The following is a 27,355-nucleotide window of genomic DNA, read 5'->3' on the forward strand; positions in this document are numbered from 1 at the left end:
AGAGATGTTAGTTGTAGTACATGTAGTAAATAAATTCAGGCATTACATAACAGGCTATCGAGTATTCATTCACAAACCATTCAACCATTAGATACTTAATGAATAAATAAATCACAAATGGCAGAATTACAAGATGGCTATTGTTAATGCAAGAATTTAACATTACAATTCAAGATCGACCAGGTAAAGACAATCAAGTCGCTGATTTTCTCTCAAGGCTCTATACACCTGGTGATCTGAATCCTGTTTCAGATAATTTCGCATATGAAAATCTATTTGCAATAACTACCAAAACACCATGGTTTGCAGATATAGAAAACTATTTATCTTTTGGAAAATTACCATCCCACTTCACAAAGAAATAGAAAAGAAAAATAATTAGAGAAAGTGAGAGATATAGCTGGATCAATGGTGATCTCTTTTATACTAGTTCTGATATGATAATAAGAAAATGTTTTAGAGAAGATGAAATATTAGAAATTTTTAAAGCATGTCATGACGAGCCATGTGGTGGTCATTTTGCAGACAAGCGAACAAATTAAAAGGTGTTGAAACTTGGCTACTACTGGCTAGCAATCTTCAAGGATTCCAAAGCCTATGTCAAAATGTGTGACAGTTGCCAAAAAATAGGAAGGCCAATAATATCAAATAAAATGCCACTTAAGCCACAAGTACTCATAGAGCCATTTGAGCAATGGGCTCTATACTTTGTGGGACCAATAAACTTTCCTTCAAACAGGAAGAGGTACATCTTGGTATGTACTGATTATGTTACTAAGTGGGTTGAGGAAAAGGTAGTAGCAAGAGCAACAGAAGACACAGTAGTCACATTCCTCTTCGAGGAAATCTTTGTCATATTTGGAGTACCAAGATAGATTGTAACTGACCAAGGCACACAGTTCACTTCCAAACTTGTTCATGAGCTTACAGAGAAGTACAAGATCAAACATGTAAAATCAACTCCATACCATCCTCAAGAAAATAGACAAGTGGAGTCAACAAACAATGTCCTGGAGAATATCATGACAAAAAATGTACAAATGAATAGAAAGGACTGGTCAGAGAAATTGAGAGATGCACTATGGACATACAAGATAACATGGAAGAACACAACTGGGTTCAGTCCATATCAGTTAGTGTATGGAAGAGAAGTCATGTTACCCATAGAATTTCAAATACACACATTCAAACTCGTAACAAAGTTGGGAATGGAATTATCTGTAGCACAACAACAACGAGTAATGGAATTGAATCAACTGGATAAAATAAGACAGCAAGCAGTGGAGCACACATCTCTTGTGGAGCAGGAAAAGATAAAATGGCATGATCGATTCATCAAGAACAAAACATTCAATAAAGGATACTGGCATTATTGTTTGACTCCAAGTTTAAAGATTTCAAGACAAAGTTTACAACTCTTTGGCTGAGAAGAAGTTTTTTACTTTTCTAGATGGATTTATTGGGTATAATCAGATTAGGATAGCATTGGAAGACCAGGACACAACAACATTTACTTTCCCATCGGGAACATATGCATACAATGTTTTTCCTTTTGGGTTATGTAATGCACTTGCTACTTTCCAAAGAGAAGTCCTTGCAATATTTGTTGATCTAATCCATGAATGTGTAGAAGTCTATATGGATGATTTCACTATATATGGAAACACATTTGATGATTATTTGAAAAATCTTGAGAAAGTTTTGAAAAGATGCATAGAGACAAATCTATCCCTAAGTAATGAAAAATGCTACATGATGTTAACAGAAGGGATAGTGTTGGGGCACCATATTTCCTCATCAGGAATTAAGGTGGACCCAGCAAAAATACAAGTCATTGTGAATTTAATGCCACCTACAACTCAAAAGGAAGTAAGAAGTTTCTTGGGTTATGCAGGCTACTATAGGATATTTATTGAAAATTTCAGTAAAATAGCTCTGCCTCTATTCAAGTTACTTGCAAAAGATGTTGAATTCCAATGGAAAAACCATTGTCAAAATGAATTTCAATTATTGAAAGAAAAATTATCAGTTTCCCCCATTATTCAAGGACCAAATTGGTATTTTCCATTTCATATCTCCACTGATGCATCTGATACAACCATAGGTGCATCACTTGGACAAAAAGAAAACTAGTTCAATTATGTTATATATTTCATAAGTAAAAACTTAACACCAGCAGAATTGAACTACACAGTTACAGAAAAAGAGATGTTAGTTGTAGTACATGTAGTAAATAAATTCAGGCATTACATAACAGGCTATCAAGTATTCATTCACAAACCATTCAACCATTAGATACTTAATGAATAAAGAAATCACAAATGGCAGAATTACAAGATGGCTATTGTTAATGCAAGAATTTAACATTACAATTCAAGATCGACCAGGTAAAGACAATCAAGTCGCTGATTTTCTCTCAAGGCTCTATACACCTGGTGATCTGAATCCTGTTTCAGATAATTTCGCATATGAAAATCTATTTGCAATAACTACCAAAACACCATGGTTTGCAGATATAGAAAACTATTTATCTTTTGGAAAATTACCATCCCACTTCACAAAGAAATAGAAAAGAAAAATAATTAGAGAAAGTGATAGATATAGCTGGATCAATGGTGATCTCTTTTATACTAGTTCTGATATGATAATAAGAAAATGTTTTAGAGAAGATGAAATATTAGAAATTTTTAAATCATGTCATGACGAGCCATGTGGTGGTCATTTTGCAGACAAGCGAACAAATTAAAAGGTGTTGAAACTTGGCTACTACTGGCTAGCAATCTTCAAGGATTCCAAAGCCTATGTCAAAATGTGTGACAGATGCCAAAAAATAGGAAGGCCAATAATATCAAATAAAATGCCACTTAAGCCACAAGTACTCATAGAGCCATTTGAGCAATGGGCTCTATACTTTGTGGGACCAATAAACTTTCCTTCAAACAGGAAGAGGTACATCTTGGTATGTACTGATTATGTTACTAAGTGGGTTGAGGAAAAGGTAGTAGCAAGAGCAACAGAAGACACAGTAGTCACATTCCTCTTCGAGGAAATCTTTGTCATATTTGGAGTACCAAGATAGATTGTAACTGACCAAGGCACACAATTCGCTTCCAAACTTGTTCATGAGCTTACAGAGAAGTACAAGATCAAACATGTAAAATCAACTCCATACCATCCTCAAGAAAATAGACAAGTGGAGTCAACAAACAATGTCCTGGAGAATATCTTGACAAAAAATGTACAAATGAATAGAAAGGACTGGTCAGAGAAATTGAGAGATGCACTATGGACATACAAGATAACATGGAAGAACACAACTGGGTTCAGTCCATATCAGTTAGTGTATGGAAAAGAAGTCATGTTACCCATAGAATTTCAAATACACACATTCAAATTAGCAACAAAGTTGGGAATGGAATTATCTGAAGCACAACAACAACGAGTAATGGAATTGAATCAACTGGATGAAATAAGACAGCAAGCAGTGGAGCACACATCTCTTGTGCAGCAGCAAAGGATAAAATGGCATGATCGATTCATCAAGAACAAAACATTCAATAAAGGATACTGGCATTATTGTTTGACTCCAAGTTTAAAGATTTCAAGACAAAGTTTACAACTCATTGGCTGCGGCCATATGAGATAGAAGAGATATTTAATAATGTAGTTGTCAAAATAAAAACAATTGATGAAGCATCTATTTCATTTGTAGTTAATGGACATAGGTTTAAAGTCTATAATAAGCCTATAAATAAAGAATATTTTATGAAAGGAATTTCAACAAATACTGATCTGGAAATAATGGAACAACATAGCAATATGCCTTCCATTATTCCAGAAGAACAAAAAATAAAAAAATAAAAATGATAATAAGTTTGCTTGTGAAAATCCAGGAAACTGGCACAAAGAAAACTTGAATTCATAGAGGAAAACCAACTAGTTTGGCCTGTATGAATTCTCTATTTTGTTTTACTCTTACTTCAGTTTGATTTTGTAGAATTAATCCTCCAAAAAATACAAGACTTGAGGACAAGTCTTCACATAAGCAAGGGGGAAGTTGCAAAAGGAACTCAATTTGAGCAGCTGAAAGTTTGAGCAGCCAAATTGCAGAAGGAACTTGAATTGCATGTCAGAAGGGACCTGAAACATCATTGAAAATATTGTGCAGAAGGGACCTGAAATGTCAGAAGAAACATGTATTATATGACAGATGCAACATACAAAAAAATACATGTTAGAAGGGACCTGAATCATCAAGTACAAATTGCAGAAGGGACCTGAACAACATCAACCTTCAAAGATCCTGAATCAATGACGGATGCGAAAACATGAAGCAAAAATAAGTCTACATTGCAATCTATCCTAGAAGAGCCATCAAAGACATTATCAACTATCATTTGACTAGAAGACATCATCAAATACTTTATGGGAGTAAAGTACAGTGAGTAAAAAAAATGCTCTTGAAATTTCAATTTTTTAAATTTTTTCTAGAGATTGTTAAGACTAATTTAGTACTTGATATGCATATTTTACCTACATTTCACCACCTTCATTATTCTACTCATTATATTCCTATTCCTATTCATTATATTCTTATCCATATCCATTATCCTACCCATTTAATTATCATTCCATATACCATATTTCATTTCATATTCCATATACCACATCACATTAACCCTAGGCATTTTCTTAAAGCAAATGGATTAGAAATAGAGGGCTCAATAGTCAAGCCCTAGATTGACCTACAAAAACATACCAAAAGTTAGTATCATAAAATTTAATTTTAAATATGACCATGTTAGGGTCATTTTAAAATTAAATTAAAAACAATGGAAAGCACATATTATGAAATGATATAAGTCATAACAAATCAAAATAATGAATTTCGATAAGACATAACCAAAGTGCATAATAAAAAATGATACAACAAAGTGTAAAGTTACAATGATGCAATGAAATTCTAAATCAAATGATGCAATGAAATGCAAATAATGCAACGAAATGCAAACGTATGAAGTGGTATTATGATGAGTTCGGTGGCATAATGCATTTCGAATGGATATGAGATGGAGACATGATGCATTCCAATGGGCACGAGGTCATGCAATCAAACCATGATACATTTCGATGGCCACGAGATGGAGCCATGATGTGTTTCAGTGGTATGGTGGTATGGGTATATGGTGACATAAGTAGAACAACAGATATGGTTTACGGTAATGAGTAAAGCCAAGAATGTGGATGATGGAGGTATATACCGTGGAACAGATAAGCATAGTAATTCAGAAGGACTAAGCCGCGAGGGCATCTCGGTCAGCAGTCGAAGCATGAGAAAATGGTCAAACAAATTAAAAAAATAAATGGTGATACAACATTCAAACAAACCCTATGCACCTCCACCATTTTCAAACCCACAAACCTCTGTAAAATCATGTTTTCTCCACCATCATAGCCATTTGCAAGCTCAGAGAGGAAGTTGAATGTCATGCAAGCTATTGGCACGCATTCGAAATATCCTATGAAGAACGAATTGATGGAGAAAAACACAGGAAGGTCGTGAAAAGAACAGAGGAAATCAAACTGAGAAAAGCAAGCATGAAATATAGCAATGAAGGAACGAAGAGATAAGAAGAGTAAGCAGAGTTGACTGGGAGTTAAGCCAAGAGATCTGGCAGTCGTGTAACAAGAACACACCACCTAAGTGCAGAGATCTCATGAAGCAAGAAGGTAAGAGCAAAACCCAAATTTTTCTCATAAATGCAACGGATATTTAGATAAATAAATCCCAGGTTTTTGATGAGAACATGAGTTAACTTCAAGTTATAAATTAGTGCCTCTGCCACTGTTTAAAACTTGTCACTGCCATCGTTCACTTAAACTCTGCCACCAATAGATACATAAGGATTTTGAGTAGAGTTTAATGGTAGTAACATTATGAAATGCAGGGAAATAAGGCCACGACTCAGAGAAAATATCGACATTTGACCAAAAGCAGGTAAATAAAATCAGATCTTCCATATTCAACCACGAAATCGCCAAGTTTTGTTTGTTGAAACAGAGTGTTTCATAATGAAAGAGACAATGAACTATTTGATTTCACAAACAGTGAGTTTAAAAACCACTTCAGTTGTTGTGTAATGAATTTGTCAAATATAGAGGAAGAGTCATATACGAAATCGAAAGGCAGGAGGAACTGTGGCATAATTTTTTTTTTTATTTTTTTTACATTTACACAGTAGTCTACATCAAAACAGAATTTCGATTTTGGTTTTGAAAACAAGATTTATTTTCCTATTTTTATATATACAGTGGATATAATTCATGAATGATTTGTATGGGAAGATCATTTTATTCACATGCACAGTAAGGATTGTTGAAACAGAGCAGGGATTTTGATGAATTGGGCAAAAACAGAGATTGGTTTGTGAATCAAGGAGCAAGAAAAACATGATCAAGATGTTTTTTTATGATTTTCATCTACAGAGAATAATGTTTTAAAGAATAGTGACTCATTTTTGTAGCAAAACAGAGATTGAATAAGGCTGATTTCATTGTTTTTAAAGAGTATCAGAGAGGAGGTAAGCCCTATTACTACAATGCATGAATGAATCAAGAAAGATTTGTATGCATGCATAATTTTTATTTTCAATTTCAAAATGAGAATGATGATAGTAGAGGGTTATATAAATTGGTTTTCAGAACACATGGCTACAAGAATAGAACCAAAATTCCAGATTGAGCAGTGGGAGAAAGAAACAGTAGAGAAACTTTATCAAGCTAGACTTATAGGTTTTCTTCAGAAGTTTAATGGGCACAGTGAAAGCATAACCAGGGAATTTATAAACAATTATGCCCAAGACCAAACTATGGTGGGAAACTTAGCTATTCCATTGACTCCATAATTCATCTCTTAGGCATTAGATCTACCATTAATAGGAGAACACTATCATAAGGGTTTACACTTCAAAGAAAAAGCATGGAATTTCTTTTTAGAGAAGAACAAGAAAGGAACCTTTGATAGAACCAAAGGCATACCTAGGGAATGGTTCAATGAGCCTTGGGGAGAATTAGTTTTAATCATTCAAAAGTTTTTCACATGTGATAGAGGCCATAGTGTGGTGCATCTTTACCATGTCAGACTACTCCAACACATCAAAGGAGAAGTGAAAATTAACTTGCCATATTTCTTCTCTAGGAATCTGATTAAGATGATAGAGACTGTGAAAAATGAAACTAAACCAAAAGAGGCCCAAATCTATCACCAAGGACTTATAAAAATTCTTGTAGAATATCAAGTGAGAGCTAAGGGTATAGTTTGGAAAGAATTTTTAGTCCAAAATCATCATGAAGAACAGGCCATAGAAGAGCAGTATAAACCAGTTCAGGAAACCAGAAGCATAATGAATTCACCTCTCTATCCAAGAACTAGATCCAAAAAGCAACACAATGCTGTCATGGTTGAGAAGGAGGCATCCTTCATATCCACTCCTAGGAGGCATAGGAGAAAGAGCCCAATAGAGATAAGTAGCAAAGACCCTGAAGTACAGATTGTAGAGACACCTTCTACAGAAAAACAAGTAGATGACATCATTGAAATATTGGAAAAATAAGCATTGGAAAAAGACTCATACTTTGACAATGTTGAGGCCACATCATTTTCCAAGGACACAAAAAAATTAGAAAAAGAGTTGCAACTGAGCAAGATAAAAGAACTAACAGATCAATTAGAGATAAACAGGATCTTAGAGAGGAACTTGAAGAAAGAGAACAAAACATATAAGAAAAATAATGCAAAGTTGGTTAGGGAAAATGAAAAGCTAAATGAGGAGGTAGGAACACTGAAAAGAAATAATGATCTTCTTTGCAAACAAGCTTTAAAGTGGTTCAAAGACAAAAACTTGTGGAAGAACAAGTATGAGAAACAAAAGGTCAAGGCTACAATTTACAAGGAAGAACAATACAAGGGGATAGATTGTCTACTAGAAGCAGCACAGCAGGAAGCATCAGGATCAGGCACAGGGTTTACAGCAGAGGTCAGAAGATCCAAGAGGAGGAAACAAGCATGAGGACATGCTTGTGCATCAGCAAGGGGGAGATGTTGGCCCTCGTTTTTTATCCAATTTTTCTTAAGAAAACACACTTAATTTCTATACTATCCATCTATTTTCCATCAATAACAACCCATTTTGATATATTTATGCATATTTAGGTATATAAATTTATTTTTGCAATTTTTAGATGTTTTTATGAAAATTGAATTTTAAGTGCATTTTTGGACAGAATCAGAAATTCTCGTAATGGCTTCATGGATGTCATATTTGTAGGACACTTGGGAACGAGATGAGTACATTTCTAGAAATATTGGGAACTAGGATTGAACTAACTCCTATTGGTTTGGTCAAACCAAGCTTAAGCAGGCCTGGTCAAAGATGGTCAAACAAGACTAGTCATTCAGGAAATCCTTAGGAAATAGGGCAGTTTTATGATTTCATGGGATTTTCCATATTTTGAGTGATGGGATGGATGATTTCAACTTGGATAGATAGGATATGGATATAAATAGCTGTTAGAGACATTTTAGATCATTTTGTTTCATATTTTTTTATTTAAGCCAAAACATTGAAGGCTTATTTATGTAGAACTTGTATAATTTCATATTAAGAATACTTTGAGTTAATTTGAGGAACCTGTTCTATCTTAATTTTGTTGTTCATTAGTGTGGATGATTGAATGAGTTTTCAGTATTTGATAATCTCTTCAAGTGTGCAAGGAAAGGGTGGAGGGCCCCGACTCCAAGCTAAGTACACTTCATGGTTAATCTAGCTTGATTTTCATAAACTAGTTTTTCTTCGGATTTGTTTACTTGATTTGTTATATGATGATTTATTATGTTTGTTGATGAATCGTGGTTTAATATGAAGGGAAAACCCAGTGTTCAAGTTGAACCCTCCTTCTATTGGATTAATGAATAGAAACTAAAATTCATCTTTCTTGCTTTCAAGTGATTTTTTGAATTTTCAATTTTCTAACAATGGCATTAATGATGAATGAATTTGTAATGAAGAACAACAAGAAAGTCCTTAGTTAGGAGTCTCTTCCATTATTTGTTTATGTATCTTAAGCTATTTTTCATTACTGTTTTTTTATTTCTGTTCATAAAGTAGTATTCTAGAAGAACGACAAATCTAGTTCTCCTAAGTTAGGAGCCACTTCTCCTACTTATTACATAATGAATTAGAAATTACTTAGTTGAATTTTATATTTGTAATATGTACTTCTAATTAGTTTATAATTTCATTTCCTTCAGTTTCCATAACTTATCTTCTAAAGCTGATTATAGTTGATATCCATACATTTTGGACATGCTTCTAAGTTCTACAAACCTAGAATGCTAATAAAATACTTGTGTTAATTTACTCTATAAATTAGCCCAACACATATAACATCAACAAGACCTCTCACACATGTGAGAATTAGGGCTGCAATGTTGTCACACTAAGCCTACCACTATACATCAAGAAGGGACTCAGTTGATCAAGAGAAGGAAGGAGTATCCTTAGGTGAAGGATATCACTAAGTACAAAAGATAAGTATCTCTTCTAGAAGGTCTACTAACAGTGGAAGGAAGAATGAAGTGCCGGAAGAAGGATGAAGTGTCGGGGAATGAAGTGTCGGAAGGAGGTGGACAAAGTGTCGAGGAAACATAGTGCAGAGAAAAGGAAGGACTTGACTTGTGCTTGGAGGATCTTCTAGTCAAGGGTCTAGGGTTTGGCATTGATTAAGTGATTTGAATTTAAACAGGAATACAATAAATTACAGAGATAACCATAAACATAGAGATGCAGTGGAAATAATACTTCATTTCATTAATGTAAAATACTGAAATATGCTTATAAACAGAAATGGAAATAAACCATCTAAGGCAATGGTAGCTTATCTCTGAGAAGAGATGTGGCGGATACATGCCTCTGAACTGTGCTACAATGAGGCTTGAAGGCCTATTTATTGTCGAGAAACAACGGGAAACCCTAAACATCCAAAAACCTAACCCTAGAAGATGAAACACCAAACTGTGGGCCCCGTTTGGATAAATTGGTACATCAACTTCCTGGGGTCGCAACTTTGGCATACGATCTCCATTTGACATGGACAATATATCGTTAGAAATATCTGTCTGAGAACTACAACTTTGGGAAGAAAAAAATCAAGCCATGGACCCATGTTGCTCCCAGTGTTCCCAAAAAACGTCATTTAGGGCCCCAAAATGGCTCCGGAAGTTCAGGATCCGAAAAACATCTAAAAATAGTAAACTGTACTACAATTAAGGAAAATGAAAAGCTGAAAGAAACAATGGTGGGGGTCCAAGTGGACTTGGCGGGTGGCCACCAATATCCACCTGGATCATTCCTCCCCCCTTAGGAAGCAATGGTCCCCATTGCGTTGAGTTCCTCCATGAGATGAGGAAAGTTCTGCTGAACTTGGTCGCTGGTGAGCCACTTGCCCTGGTGAAGGAGTTGGCCTGCTTTGACAAATCGATATAGATGGATATTCTGTTGGAGAGTGTGCTTGATCTGTGTGTCCATGATCTAATCAGTTGTAGCTTGTTCCATGCAATCTGGATTTAACTCTGTGGGTGTGAGCTGTTATGCAATGTTGGATGTGTCTAGTAATGGTGGAAAGTATGGATGAAGGCGGTCCACATTGAACACTGGGTGCAAGCCAAGGAATGGGGGAATGTTGAGCTCAAATGCATTGTCTCCCATATCCTTGGTAATGGTGTAAGGACCTATTGTCGCCAGCAACAACCCCCCTCTAATTTAGTGTTATTCCTAATACTAAATAAGTGGGGACCCTTAGTTAAAAATTTAAAAAATCAAAGTAGTGCTTAAATTTCCTTTTCAAATAAACTTACCATCATAAGCTTAGGAAACCCCCTTGCAAAATCTAAAACAATCTAAGTTTTATGATAAGGTAAGATAAAAATCCTTCCTTAAGAATATCGCATTGCAAAAAGATGACAAGAACACCTTACAAGCCAGATTCCAATATTGCGAGATTGCGATACGCGATAAACCAATATTGCATTGCATACATCAAGCACAATTTACATTGAAAACATTTTAATTTTCCAATATGCGATGACGTCAATCGCAAATCGCATTTCGCAGAAAACAGAATAACAAAGATTGTTATACATAACGTTCTTGCGATCTGCGATATTGCGATATTACGATTTCGCGATACAACGATAATGCGATAATGCGATTGAACGAGCAATTAACTCTGCGATGTTACGGTTCTGCGATATTGTCATTTTGTGATGTTGCGATCTGCGATATTGCGAAGTAAATCGCAAAATCACTTCATCGCAGATCTTTCGGGCTCGTTATTCAAGAAAAGTATTTTCCATAAGCTGACACCTGGTTATGCGCTTTAATGCTAATAAATGAGTTAGTTGCCAGTTATTAATGGAATATGGTTTCGTGCTTATCGAAAAAATCATCTCACGTAAGGTGGTATATTTGATGTGTCTTCAGCATTTAAAACTTTCCCATCACCCTTCCTTGACATTATTTTCACTTCACTTGTGAATTGCAGGAACGGAGAACAGAGAACAATACAAAGCAATACACAGGTTAAAATGGGAAAGAAAAACAAAGCTCCGAGCTCTGAAGAAAAAGAAATGGCGCCCTTATAAACAGACACGGCCTGTAATAGAGATGCAGGGATTGCTACGTGGGAAGGCATGTATAATCTGCTCGAAGAGGAGAATCCCAGAGTAATGGAAGTTGCTGCTACTATGGGCTCAAATAGTTCTTCTGAGGCATCCTTCATAGAGCCAGCTTGCTCATTCTTGCACCGGATAGCAGCAAGGCCTAAAATTCTCCCATACACGGACATGGTCAAGTGGATACTGGACAACGTTGATATCAGAAACAGACAATTTAATGCTCAGGGTCAAGAGCTTGCAGAAATATTATTTTCACAAAATTTTAACTTTATATCACCTAAAAGGCGCAAAAGGAAAAAAACGAATCAAGTAAACCCGGATCAAGAAATAGAGGCAGTTTCTGATGCGTGATTAGTGCCTAGCGCTAATTGCGCATCGCTGAGAAAAATTTCTAGAAAAGGAAAGCTGCTAATTGCCCAGTCACCTGCAAGCCCCGAAAATTGCAAGAAAGCAACGATAGAGACAGATTGGAAGCAGAAGGCTCAAGAAAAGGCACAAGCAATCCAAGGGTTAACCAAGTTGAACTGGGATTATTACTGGGCATACTTGGTAAAGCCACATAGCCAGTGGATGACTCTCAAGTGTATCATCAATTCGGCTGAAAAGATGGTGCCAGCTCTTGTCGATTCGGTTTTCTCAACTCAGCTAAAAGCGGAAGTCGGCTAGCCGACTCTTCTCAAATAGATGCTGCATGTGTGCGATTTCAAGGACCAAATACACAAGTAGCTTTAATTTTAGATTCAATTTTAGTTTTAATTTTGTTTTATTTTCCTGAAATGAGGACGGTCAATTAAACTGCATCCTACATTTTTGTAATAATTTATTTTTAGATTTAGTTAGTAGTATTTAAACCCTTCTCATGCATTTAGAGAAGGGTCCTGAAATTTATCAAAAACTTATCCCCAGAACATGCACTTATGTACCCTCTGAGGAGGTTTTGATGAATGAATGGAACAAGATTTATTGATGTTTGCATTTGATATCTGCTATTGATGTTGCACTTTTGTACTCTTAGTGGACGTTAGATCAAGAAGTGATAAATCGTTATCGCTTGAAGCTCATGAGTAGGACTAGTTATAAATGGTATTTCTATCTCTTAACTATTTATGCCCTTGTGTTAAAGTGATTTTCATTTCCATTATTTATATATTGATGTATGAATGCCTGAATTCTCATTTGGCACTTTTGTACAGTGATAGTTATTTATTTATGCTTAGTGTATGAATAGCTTATTATGTGATATGTTTTTCACAATTGTTTCGTCTAACTTTTTATACGAAGTGGTTCATCTTGATTGAATTCTTTTCTCATAACAGTTGAGTGATCTTTATAACTAGTTGTTATTTGAAATCATTTTAGATCGCATAAAGGAAAGACTACACCCCGGGTTAGTGTAGATTTAGATATTTCTGTTTATTAGAATACAATTTCCTTGTTATTAGATTAGAATTAGAGTAGAAGTATTCCATTTAGAAACTGTTAGAAAGAGAAATATCAATCCAACACACACACACACCTAAATTGGGAAACTAGTCCCACATCCCCAGTCGGACCCACTATACCAAACGGAAAAGGAGCTGCTAACCAAGGTCCAGACCGGGTGGGTATCCCCCCTGTTGTAGACCCAATTTTTGGGGCTTCAACATATTTGGCGCTAGAAGGAGGGCCTCGAACTGTGAATGGCAAGTAAATCTTTAAATCTAAATACCATTCTGAGAGTAAATCGCCCTCACCATCGCCCTCGACTTCTCCATTGCATTTAGAATCTTTAAATCGAGAGTTAGAAGTCGCTGGAGCAACAACCACTACTACAAACCTTGACATTTCAGAACAATCTACTATTGAACCTCCTGAAGTTGAATCTTTGATTCACAAACTTCAATGATTTTCTATATCTCCTCAAAAATCTGATAAATCTCAAGGCAATGTGACTTCGCAATATAACCCTGCTCATCCTCTTACCAGGTTAAAGAGTGAAAAGTTTGGTGTTTCGCCAACCGAATTACCTCTACCTACTAGGAAGAGAGCAAGTAAGTCTCCTAAAGGATCCGACAGCGAGACTTTTTCATCATCGTCATCCATCTCAACCTCTTCACCACAAAGTCATCCATCCACTCATCCACTTCAGATCAATGTCCATCAACCTACTGGAACTTCCTCAACTCCTTCTCAACCATCTGCAGTCATAATATCCTCATCTTCTCAACCGCAAGGATCATTTTCTGCACTTTCCTATGTTAGTAGTTCAGCGATGGCCCAATCTCCATGGAATAACCCAGGGGTAGTCTTGATGCCTGCACCCTTGAGTCAGCTACTGGCCCATCTTGAAAAATGGCTGCCTAAGTTCAATCCTGAGGCAGGCATGCTAGCAGAAGAACATATAAATAACTTTATGCTATCCATAAATCTCAATGGATTTGTTAATGAAGATTCTGTTGTTCGACTTTTTCCTTATACTCTGCAAGGAACAGCCGGATCATGGTATTTCTCATTGCCATCTGGATCTATTACTAGTTGGAACATCTTCCAAGAAAAATTCCTGACCAAGTTTGGTGATGACAGGTCTACAACGACACTGATCAATGACTTGTCTAACCTTAGGGCCGAGTCAAGAGAACCTATCAAAGAATTCAATTTATGTTTCAATAAAATCTTATAAAAAATACCTACTGCTTCTCAGCCTAGTGAGGAAGTGCAAAGTGAATGGTACATTATTGCTTTACCATCAAACTTAGCAATCTTTGTTGATAGGGCTAACAAAACAACCTTAGTTGAAAATATGAAAGAAGCAATAGCAGTAGAGAAATGTATTATGGCCCTAGAAAAGAAAAATGCAATAGAGGAAAAAAAATCTAATAAGGTTTCTTTCAAAGAAGATCCCAAGAAAAAACAATCGAAAGATCCATTTGATTTAGAAGGATTACAAAAAGTTTTGAAGACCATGTCTAACGAAATGGTTGATATTAAGAAACAAGTAGCAGAAACTTCTTCTAAAAAGCCATACAGGCATTTTAAAAGAAATCCTTCAACTAATTCCAAACCCCCTAACGCTATTTCAAATGCTGAATCAGAAGAAGAAGACGAGGAAAATGCTACTGAAGAACATACCGATGAAGAAGAGGTTGTAGAGTTACAAGGTATGTGGGATTTCATCCTCCTAGATGAATAGGATCAAGAGGCATTCCTGATTAGTACTCGCAGCAGAAATCAACTTGATCCTCCTCAACCTACACGTGAGCCAAAGAGCGCAAGCTCGATGACTAAGGATAAAGTCGCAACCAAGAAAACATTACCTAAAGAGACTCAAACCAGCCCAGTCCAAACAGACACATCAACTCCATCTAAAATGCTAATCGTTTCAGATGAAATGGAGTATAACATCGTAGAATACATGAAAAAGACTAGGGCCAATATTACTCTTTTTGAATTGAGCAAGTTAAAACACCAGGAGAAAGTACTTTTGAAAGAATTACATGTTGTACCAGTTGCACCATTACCAGTTGCTCTAATCTCTCAAGCTTCCCATGATATGGGAAGACCTCCAACTAATACGATGAATAAAGTTGATCCAAACGATATTGCATTAATTGGAGGAAGATTGAGATCGCATACTCCCCCATTTCTCCTTAATTATGAAATTTTCAATAAAAACTTGCATAATTTCTTAGTGGATTCTGGAGCTTCATCGAATATTTTAGCAAGATAAATTTGTGCAAAATTGAACGTTCAACCACAAAAATCCACTGTATGCATAGTTCAGCTTGATCGATCGCAAGTCGAAGTGATTGGCGAGTTAAATCAGGTTACCATAAGGTTGTCATCCAACCCAAAGGTATGTCAAGTTATTGATATTTTAGTTGCTGATATTCCTGAATTTATGGCCTAATTCTTAGCAAAGATTGGTTAAAAAAACTTCATGGATACTTTGCAACCGACTGGTCTCACATGTGGCTCCCTTATAATGGTAAACCCAACCAAATAAAAGTTGAACGTGAACGACATCAGAAATACATAGTAATAGAACCTGAGGGAGAAAATGAACTAGTAGCATACAATTCTAACACCATTGGCAACTATTCAGTGGATTCTTTCCTAGGAAATTTTAATGCTCATACTTCACCTTAGTTAGAACATTCTGTTTTATCTCAAGTAGAAATTTTTTCTCAAATAGATAGTTCTAAGTGCATTAATTTTATAGATAGTCCTGTAAATAAATCTTTGTTTTGGAAACTATTTTTTAATGGTTCTAAGTCTAACGAAGGAGTAGGAGTAGGATGCGTATTAGTAAGCCCAGAGGGAGATAAAACTATGCTAACTTGCAGACTCGAGTTTGATTGCACCAACAATACCGCAGAATACGAAGCTCTATTCCAAGGGTTATACAAAGCAATCGAATTGGATGTCAAATACCTGCAAGTTTTCGGAGATTCTGAAATTGTAATCAGACAGGTACATAATACTATACACTGTTTGTCAGGTCATTTAAAGCATTACCAATATTTAGTTCAAGATCTGACTGAACATTTTATAGCATTTAATATTTCATCAATTCCCAGACTCCAGAATGCTAGCGCAGACCTCTTAGCCAACGTAGCTTCCAAGCTCATTCCTTCAGAAGATTTTAGCCCTGACCGATTTTCAATTGAGTTAATTTTTAGACCATCTATTCCTGATAACATTACCAATTGGAGGATTTTCAATGATGATCCTGATATCGTGAGTTTTCTCACATCGGAAGGATCCTACACCAATCAAATAATTGACGAAGACCAACATGACCAACAATTGCAACATGATAGTACTAGCAATGTTATACCTAAATCAGTAGTCAAATTAGAAGACCTTTATGATTTGAAAGATCGATTCAAAAGATCTACCAATTCAAAACTCCAAAGTTCAACTTTTAATTATGAATTAGTAAATCTAGGAACTGATGCCAAACCCCAGAATATCAACCTAGTCCTTGGCCTAGCCCCTGAAGAAAAATTAGCATATATCCGTCTCTTGAAACAATACAAAAATGTCTTTGCTTGGAAGTACAATGAACTCAAAACATACGACACCTCCATCATCCAACATACTATCCCAATGATCGATAATGAAAAACCTGTCCAAGAAAAGTTGAGAAAGATCCATCCCAATTTAGAAAATCAGATTAAAACTAAACTCAACAAGTTATTGAAAGCCAAAATAATCTTTCCCGTTAGACATTCTAAATGGGTCTCCAATATGGTACCTGTTAGAAAGAAAAACAGAGATATTAGAATCTGCATTGACTTTCGAAACCTTAACAAGGCCTACCAGAAGGATAATTTTCCTTTACCTCCCATGGAACAAATACTACAGGCAGTTGCGGGCTCAGAATTAATGTCATTCTTGGATGGATTCTCAGGATACAACCAAGTGTTGGTACATCCCGACGATCAATTAAAAAGACATTCAAAACTAAATGGGGCACATATGCATATCAAAAGATGCCATTTTGTTTGATTAATGTGGGTGCCACATTTCAGAGAGCCATGGACATCGAATTCAAGGGGTTAATTAATAAATCAGTGGTAATCTATTTGGATGAACAAAACAACCATCCCAGAGATTTAAAACAAATCTTCCAACGTTGTTTAAAGTATGGTATTTCGCTTAACCCGAAAAAATCCTTTTTTGCATTAAGTGAATGAAAACTTCTAGGATTCATAGTGTCAAAATCTGGAATTCACATTAATCCTGACAGAATTAGGGAAATTTCCACAGTACCCCTACCTCACAACAAGAAAGCCATGCAATCTTTCCTTGGCCAAATTAACTTTGTAAAGAGATTTGTTCCAGATTTTTCAAGAATCGTGTCTCCTTTACAAGCCATGATTAAAAAGAACGCAAACTTTAAATGGGGCCAAGATGAACGTGAGGCATTCAATCTGATCAAACAAGCAATTATCAATGCTCCATCTTTAGCAACTCCAAAATTTTCCAATCCTTTTATTTTGTATACATTTGCCTCAGATAGATCATATGCTACGATACTCACTCAAGCAAATCAAGAAAAGGTGGAAGCCCCAATTGCTTTCTTCAATGCCAATTTACAAAGAGATGAATTGAATTATTCAGATGTGGAGAAACAAGCTTATGCTGTTTTTAAAGCAATTAAATATTTCAGACCTTTTTTACTCAAAACACATACCAAGATCATAGTACTGTTTCCAGCAGTAAGAAATATTCTAGTACAGAAGGATGTGGGTGAGAAAAGGGCCAATTGGGTTACTGCCTTACAGGAATATGATGTAGAAATTAAACCAGCAAGTATTGTAAAAGGTCAAGGCTTTTGCAAAATGCTGGCAGGAGCATCGCTAATACCCGAAAATCCATCTGAAGAGGTACAAGTGTACGAGGTAAGCCTAAACGATGTTGAGTCATTATACGCTGATATTATTTATTATTTAAAGAATGGATATGCTCCTCCAAATCTTGATCATACCAAGAAAAGAGCCCTGAGGTTAAAAGCCAAACAATATCAACTCGTGAATGACGTTCTTTTTAGAATAAATTATGATTCTATTCTCCTTAGATGTCTTGAGAAAGCTGAAGCTGAAAAAGTCTTGCAGGAACTCCACGATGGGCCAGCAGGCGGACACTATGCTGGAGATGAAACTGCTCACAAAATTTTATGCGCAGGCTATTACTAGCCCACATTATTCAAAGACGCACATAACTACGTAAGGAAATGCCAAATATGTCAAACTGCTGCTGGGAGACAAAAGAAACCATCCTTGCCACTGCAACTAGTTACCATTGAATAGCCTTTCGATCAGTGGGGATTGGACGTAATAGGTGAGATCGTTCCTCACTCTTATAAACAGCATAGATACATCCTTACAGCGACAGATTACTTTACTAAATGGGTAGAAGTAGTTCCACTCAAGACGGATAATGTTGAAAATATCATTGAATTTATAGATCAGTTCATAATCACCAGGTTTGGATTGCCTTCCGCTTTAATGTTTGATAATGCATCATACTTTTCTGATAATGCAATGATTGAATTTGCACTCAAAAAGGGTTTCAAGCTTAAATACTCAGCCAATTATTATCCACAAGGGAATGGGTTAGCTGAATCTACAAATAAGAACTTAATTAGAATCATTAAGCGAACCATTGACCAAAATCATAAAAATTGGCATAAGTCTTTAATATATGCTTTATGGGCAGATAGAATAATGCAGAAAGCCTCTATCGGCACTTCTCCCTTTAATTTAGTTTATGGGAAAGAAGTGGTCCTTCCAACACATCTGGCAATTCCCTCTTTAGCCTTGGTTCAGTATATTGATGAAGCACCAACTTCTTCTATACAACTAAGGCAGCTGGAATTGATTAAGCTGGAAGAACAACGAGAACGGGCTAAGATTACTCATGCTCATCATCAAGCATTAGTGAAAGTCTCTTTTGATTCCAATATGATATCCAGAAAATATTTTCAGATGGGAGATCTAGTTTTAAAATGGGACAAGGCTCATGAGGAAAAGGGAAAACATACAAAATTTCAAAGAATGTGGCTTGGTCCTTTTCAAATCGTAGAAGTCATAGGTCCGTCTACCTTCATGTTACAAGATTTAACAAGGAAAAGAGATTCTTTACCTATTAATGGTCAGATTCTTAAGAAATATTTTCCATGGAAGATCATTCTTCTATCCTTGTAGAGTAGTTGTTTTTCTTTTCATAATAAAACCGGTTGTGAATGTTTACTTTTGAGTTTCACGAAAAAGACACAAATTCTCTTCTAGATTTTGTTTTTCGCTTGTATAGATAGAATTTTTCCTGAAAAATTGATCAGTACTATTGAAAGATACAGTTAAAGACTATATGCCTAGAAATGATATTAGTTTCAACTGTATAAATTTTGGTGAAAAGCTACCTTTAGTTAGAAATCGTTTTATTTTAGTCAATGAAAGGTATCAATAACAAAATGAAGATTCTCTGTAGAAAGGCTCTTTCCAAAAACTCTATCATTGTCGTCCAGAGCTATCTTAAGGAAACAATGACTTCCTCCCCACCTAGGAAACTACAATATTCAGAGAATGAACCAAGGATACACTTGAACTTAAAGAGTAAGAGGTCTCATCACGAGCCGACTTATCATGATCATAGATATTATAGCTTGCTGACTTTGCCAATACTGCATACCACAATAGGGCAATGACTCAAGATTGTTGCAATCAAAAGACAAGGGGTCTCATCACGAGCCAGCTTGTTCAGCAAAGTTATAATTCAGTGAATGACTGTGTCATGAATTGGCTACCAAACCAAGACATTCCTCTTTAAGAATAAAAAAAAAATGAAAGCAAAAAGTGTGGAAATGGATTTTTCTTTGAAAAGCTGTAAATTTCTCTAAGTAGGATACAGGATCATTGCTGGATAATAGGTAACATTGTCGAAGCTATAAACGCTTGTTGGAAGCAGAGGCTCTACCTACGACAAATGAGAATATTTAAAACTGATTTACAAAGAAGACTTTTTTTTTATCTTTATAAACCAAGTAATGACTGATGTAGATACAAGGACAGACTTGAGGAAGTAAATAATCAAAGTTGATAAAAAGAAGAAACAAAATATCATTGATAAGCAAAAGCATAATGTACTTAGTCTTTCTATAGTAAAGTTTAATTTTATGAAAAAATTTGTGTTTTGGAAGTTTTGAAAATTCAAAAGAGCAGCAGAGATAGTTGGTTCTTCCAAGTGAATCGCCAGTTGTTGTGGCCAACAACAACCCCCCTCCTTATTTAGTGTTATTCCTAATACTAAATAAGTGGGGACCCTTAGTTAAAAATTTAAAAAATCAAAGTAGTGCTTAAATTTCCTTTTCAAATAAACTTACCATCATAAGCTTAGGAAACCCCCTTGCAAAATCTAAAGAAATCTAAATTTTATGATAAGGTAAGATAAAATCCTTCCTTAGGAATATCGCATCGCAAAAAGATGACAGAAGAACAACTTACAAGCCGGATTCCAATATTGCGAGATCACGATATGCGATAAACCAATATCGCATCGCATACATCAAGCACAATTTACATTGAAAACATTTTAATTTGCTGATATGCAATGACGCCGATCGCAAATCTCATTTCGCAGAAAATAGAATAACAAAGATTGTCATACATAACATTCCTGCGATCTGCGATATTGCGATTTCGCGATACAACAATAATGTGATAATGCGATTGAACAAGCAATTAACTCTGCGATGTTACAGTTCTGCGATATTGTCATTTCGCGATGTTACGATCTACGATATTGCGAAGCAAATCACAAAATCGCTTCATCGCAGGTCTTTCGAGCTCGTTATTCAAGAAAAGTATTTTCCATAAGCTGACACCTGGTTATGCGCTTTACTGCTAATAAATGAGTTAGTTGCCAGTTATTAATGGAATATGGTTTCGTGCTTATTGAAAAAATCATCTCATGTAAGGTGGTATATTTGATGTCTTTAGCATTTAAAACTTTCCCATCACCCTTCCTTGTCATTATTTTCACTTCACTTGTGAATTGCAGGAACGGAGAACAGAGAAAAATACAAAGCAATACGCAGGTTAAAATGGGAAAGAAAAACAAAGCTCCGAGCTCTGAAGAAAAAGAAATGGCGCCCTTATATACAAACACGACCTGTAATAGAGACGCAGGGATTGCTACGTGGGAAGGCATGTATAATCTGCTCGAAGAGGAGAATCCCAAAGTAATGGAAGTTGCTGCTACTGCGGACTCAAATAGTTCTTCTGAGGCATCCATCACAGAGCTAGCTTGCTCATTCTTGCACCGGATAGCAGCAAGGCCTAAAATTCTCCCATACACGGACATGGTCAAGTGGATACTGGACAGCGTTGATATCAGAAACAAACAATTTAAGACTCAGGGTCAAGAGCTTGCGAAAATATTATTTTCACAAAATTTGAACTTTATATCACCTAAAAGGCACAAAAGGCCAAAAACGCATCAAGGAAACCTGGATCAAGAAACGGAGGCAGTTTCCGATGCGCGATTAGTGCCTATCACGCATCGCTGAGAAAAATTTCTAGAAAAGGAAAGCTGTTGATTGCCCAGACACCTGCAAGCCCCAAAAATTGCAAGAAAGCAATGATAGAGACAGATTGGAAGCAGAAGGCTCAAGAAAAGGCACAACCAATCCAAGGGTTAACCAAGTTGAACTGGGATTATTACTGGGCATACTTGGTAAAGCCACATAGCCAATGGATGACTCTCAAGTGTATCATCAATTCGGCCGAAAGGATGGCGCCAACTCTTGTCGATTCAGTTTTCTCAGCTCAGCTAAAAGTGGAAGTCGGCCAGCCGAATCTTCTCAAACAGATGTTGCATGCGTGCGATTTCAAGGACCAAATACACAAGTAGCTTTAATTTTAGATTCACTTTTATTTTTAATTTTGTTTTATTTTCCTGAAATGATGACAGTCATTTAAACCCCATTCTACATTTTTGTAATAATTTATTTTTAGATTTAGTTAGTAGTATTTAAACCCTTCTCATGCATTTAGAGAAGGGTCCTGAAATTTATCAAAAACTTATCCCCAGAACATGCACTTCTGTACCCTGTGAGGAGGTTTTGATGAATGAATGGAACAAGATTTATTGATGTTTGCATTTGATATCTGCTACTGATGTTGCACTTTTGTACTCTTAGTGGATGTTAGATCAAGAAGAGATAAATCGTTATCGCTTGAAGCTCATGAGTAGGACTAGTTATAAATGGTATTTCTATCTCTTAACTATTTCTGCCCTTATGTTAAAGTGATTTTCATTTCAGTTATTTATATATTGATGTATGAATGCCTGAGTTATCATTTGGCACTTTTGTACGGTGATAGCTACTTATTTATGTTTAGTGTATGAATATCTTATTATGCGATATGTTTTTCACAACTGTTTCGTCTAACTTTTTATACGAAGTGGTTCATCTTGATTGAATTCTTTTCTCATAACAGTTGAGTGATCTTTATTACCAGTTGTTATTTGAAATCATTTTAGATCGCATAAAGGAAAGATTACACCCTGGGTTAGTGTAGATTTAGATATTTCTGTTTATTAGAATACAATTTCCTTGTTATTAGATTAGAATTAGAGTAGAAGTATTTCATTTAGAAACTGTTAGAAAGAGAAATATCAATCCAACACACACACGCACCTAAATTGGGAAACTGGTCCCACATCCCCAGTCAAACCCACTATACCAAACGGAAAAGGAGCTGCTAACCAAGGTCCGGACCAGGTGGGTATCCCACTTGTTGTAGACCCGATTTTCGGGGCTTCAACAGGACCATATCGAAGTGGTCTGAGTTTCCAATAGGCTCCGGTAAGGTGTTCCTTTTGCAAATGCAACCAGACTTTGTCGCTCACCTGAAACTTGTGTGGCACCCGATGTTAATCATGTCGCTGCTTGTACTTGGCATTTGATTTCTCCAGAATGTCATGGACCTGCTGGCGAATATGTTGGATGTGCTCAATGAAGATGTCTGCCTTATCTGTTTTGGACTGGACATGAGCCGAATCTGTGTGAGTAGTTGCAAATGGCATGGCCACATCAATGGGACATAGTGACTGGAATCCCAAGCCTGCCTAAAAAGGGTTGTGGCCAGTCGAGTTGTGGAGAGCCTAGTTGTATCTGTACTGAATGTAGGGGAGGTTCTCATCGTATGTGCATGGATGCTTTGAGTTGTACATGCGCAGAATGTGTACGATCATCCTGTTGACAACCTCTGTCTAGCCATCAGTTTGAGGATGGAAGGCTGTGGATTTAGTGAGTTTGGTGTCCAGCATCGACTAGATACTGGACCAAAATGTACTGAGGAACCTGCTATCCCGATATGAGATGATAGACTATGGGATCCAAAAGTGTACCCGCACTCGTTCAAAGAAGAGTTTAGCAGTGGCTTTTGTTGTGATATTCTTCTTGCAGGCCGCCATAATGGCCATCTTCGAGAACCTATCGACGACCACAAAAACACATTCGTTTCCATGCTTAGTGGAAAGAAGGCCTAACATGTAATCCATGGAGATGGATTCCCAAGGTCGACTAGGGGTAGGTAGCCGAGTATAGAGGCCTTGCTTCTTGATGGTCGGTTTTGAAATGGCGTAGACAATGCATGATATGATGTACTTCCCAACATCCTGTCAAAGATTTAGCCAATAGAAATACTTCTGTAGTATTGCCACCATTTTCTTGACCCCGAAATGCCCAGCAGCCCGACTGTAGTGTGCTTCCCAAATCATCTTGGCACGCTCGCTTGAAGGAACACAAAGGTGACCCAAGTGGCATAACAGGTCATCCTAGAGGTGAAAATCTAGAACATCCTGACCCTCCAAGAGTGTCTGGTATGTGTGGCTAAATTCTGGGTCACTTTTATAGAGAAGTGGCCAATCAGAAGTCTTGTGCCCACAAGAGTTGAGCACGGTGGTTAACGCCATGATCGGTGGTCGCCTGAGGCAATTTGCAACATTATTGTTGTTTCCCTTCTTATACTTGATATTCAAATGGAACTGTTGTGGGTATGTGGACCACTTCTGATGGCAATCATTCTGCAATTTCCCTTGGGTCTGTATGAATTGCAGGGGTCGATGGTCTGTGTGGATGACCGTTTCCTTTCCCAAAATGTAATGCTTCCATTGTAGACAGGCCTGCACAATGGAATACATCTCTTTGTCATAAGTGAGGTACTTCTGGACTGTGTCTAAAAGTGTCTCACTGTGATATTCCACTAGATGCCCGTGTTGAGTAAGGACTGCCCCAATAGCATAGTTAGAGGCATCTGTCTTGACCTCAAATGGTTGTTGCAAGTCTGGTAATGTGAGCACTGGTGCCGAGCAGAGGCGATCTTTCAACTCTATGAATGCCTTATGTTGAGATTCAGACCAAAAGAATTTTGCTTTTGCTCCTCCCTTGGTGACTTGACTCAAGGGCCAAGTGATATGAGAAAATCCCAAGACGAACCTATGGTAGAAGTTGGCAAGACCTAGAAAGCTGCAGAGCTCTGTCAGAGTGGTTGGACATGTAGCTCTAATCTAGGAAGAAATAGAATTCCTGAACATCTCCTCGCTCAGCATGGCATACCAATATGTCACCAAGGTCGAGAAAAAGTTTAAACAGGAACGTAACAAATTACAAAGATAACCATAAACACAGAGATGCAACAGAAATAATACTTCATTTCATTAATGTAAAATACTGAAATATGCTTACAAACAAAAATGGAAATAAACCATCTAGGGTGATGGTAGCTGTTATGAAACCAGCTCACAAAAAGATAGAAAAGAGAGATCCACGCCTTAGAATTCAGCCTCTTCGAGGGGGCAACCTCCTTTACATTACATAAATGAACAATTCTTGGATGATACAAATGAAAAACCTCCTTTCTATATATAGGAGTCTAAGGGTCACAATATAATCAAAGCCGACCTAACAATAATATTATAGGGCACAAAATAACAATAGAGGGATTCTATGGGGCACAATAGTAACAATATGGGTAATGGGGCACAACAATATAAATAAGGGGTATAACTACAATAGTAATGGGGTAATCACTAGTATTATAGGGACCCAACATGCCCCTCTCCTTCAAAAAAGTGTTGTCCTCAACGCTTGAGTAGTTCTGGATACTTCTGCATAAAATTCTCATCCTCCCATGTGGAATCTTCAGCGGATAAGTTCTTCCACTTGATAAGATACTCTGAAATTGATCGATTTCGTAGCTGTCGAGTTCTTGTTTCTGTGACTGCTTCCGGTTCCAATATAATTTTTCCTTCCTCGTCAAGTTCTGGCAATATTGTTTGAACTGGGAGCTTGTCGCCTATAACCTTCTTTAAACATGAAACATGGAAAACTGGGTGCAATCGAGAAGCTGCAGGAAGCTCCAATTTGTATGCCATAGTACCAATCTTTTGCAACACCTTGTACGGACCATAATACTTTGGTGATAATTTATTATCCTTCTTAGCTTGCTTGAGGGACATTTGCTTATATGGTTGTAGCCGTAGGAATACCCAATCACCTACATCAAAACTTCTTTCACTGCGATGTTGATCTGCCTGTTGTTTCATTCTATTTTGTGCCAACACGAGGTTATCCTTTAAGAGTTGGAGGACTTGTTGTTGATGTTCGATGTGATGTTCCACTGCCTGAACCTTAGAATTTTCTCTTAAATATGATGTGATGGATGGTGGTTGATACCCATAAAGTGCCATAAATGGGGTCATTTTTGTTGCTGTATGGAAGGAAGTGTTATACCACCATTCAGCCAGAGGCAACCATTTGACCCATTGTGTCTGTTTATCAGATACAAAGCAACGAAGATATCCTTCCAAACATTTGTTTACTATCTCAGTTTGCCCATCAGATTGAGGATGATAAGATGAGCTATGAGCTAACTGAGTACCAAGACAAGAAAATAATTCTGTCCAAAAATTTCCAGTGAAAATGGGATCTCTGTCACTTACAATAATCTTTGGGTTTCCATGTAGCTTTTGAACTGTTTCCATAAATGCAGTAGAAACTGTACTGGCTTTAAATGGATGTGATAATGCACAAAAGTGTGCATACTTGGTAAGTCTGTCAACTACCACCATGATGACACTCTTTCCCTCAGACTTGGGTAAACCTGTGATAAAATCCATTGAAACCTCCTCCCAACGTTGGCTTGGAATGGATAAAGGTTGTAATAGACCCGGTGTCTTAATTGTTTCAACTTTATTTTGTGGCAAACCAAACATTCCGCCACAAACTTTTGAATATCTGATTTAAGGCCATCCCAAAAAAATTCCTTCTTAACCCTGTGGTAAGTTTTTAAAAATCCTGAGTGCCCTCCTAAGGGAGAAGTGTGCAATTCCATAAGAATCTTTTGTTTTAGCTGGGAATTCTTACAGAGGTATAAGCGATCTTTGTACCATAACGAATCATTTTTCCAGCTAAATGTATCAGAAGTACTGGAATCTTGTTGTAGCTTTCGAATAAGTGCCCACACTTCTTCGTCATTCTTCCATTCCTCCCTTGCTTCGTTTATCCAATCTGGTTGGATAATAGAAATGGCACACAACAATGCTTCCACATCCTCATCCTTTCTTGAGAGTGCATCTGCCACCACATTTTGCTTCCCTTTTTTGTAGATGATTTCAAAGTCATAACCCAACATCTTTGTGACCCACTTTTGTTGCTCTTCAGAGGATAATCTTTGTTCTAAAAAGTATTTAAGGCTATCATGATCCGTTTTTACCTTGAAGTGTCTTCCCATTAGGTAGGGTCGCCATTTCTTAAGTGCATGGAGTATTGCCAACATTTCCTTCTCATAAATAGCTTTGCTTAAAAACTTTCCCTTGATTGGACGACTTTCAAAAGCAATGGGTCTTTCATCTTGCATTAGAACAGCACCAATTCCATTTCCTGAAGCATCACATTCCACAATAAAGGTTTTTGTGAAGTCCGGTGTAGCTAAGACCGGTGCTTGGCACATTGCCTCTTTAAGATGTTCAAAGGCCTTTGTTGCTTCCAAGTCCATGAAAATGAATCTTTCTTCAATAATGTTGTTAGAGGTGCTGCTATTCTCCCATAATTCTTAACAAACTTGCGAT

The sequence above is a fragment of the Pinus tabuliformis genome, chromosome 3_2, assembly GCF_031772625.1.
Source record: "Pinus tabuliformis cultivar Carrire ecotype Pingquan chromosome 3_2, CPIR1, whole genome shotgun sequence".
In the NCBI taxonomy this organism is placed as follows: domain Eukaryota; kingdom Viridiplantae; phylum Streptophyta; class Pinopsida; order Pinales; family Pinaceae; genus Pinus; species Pinus tabuliformis.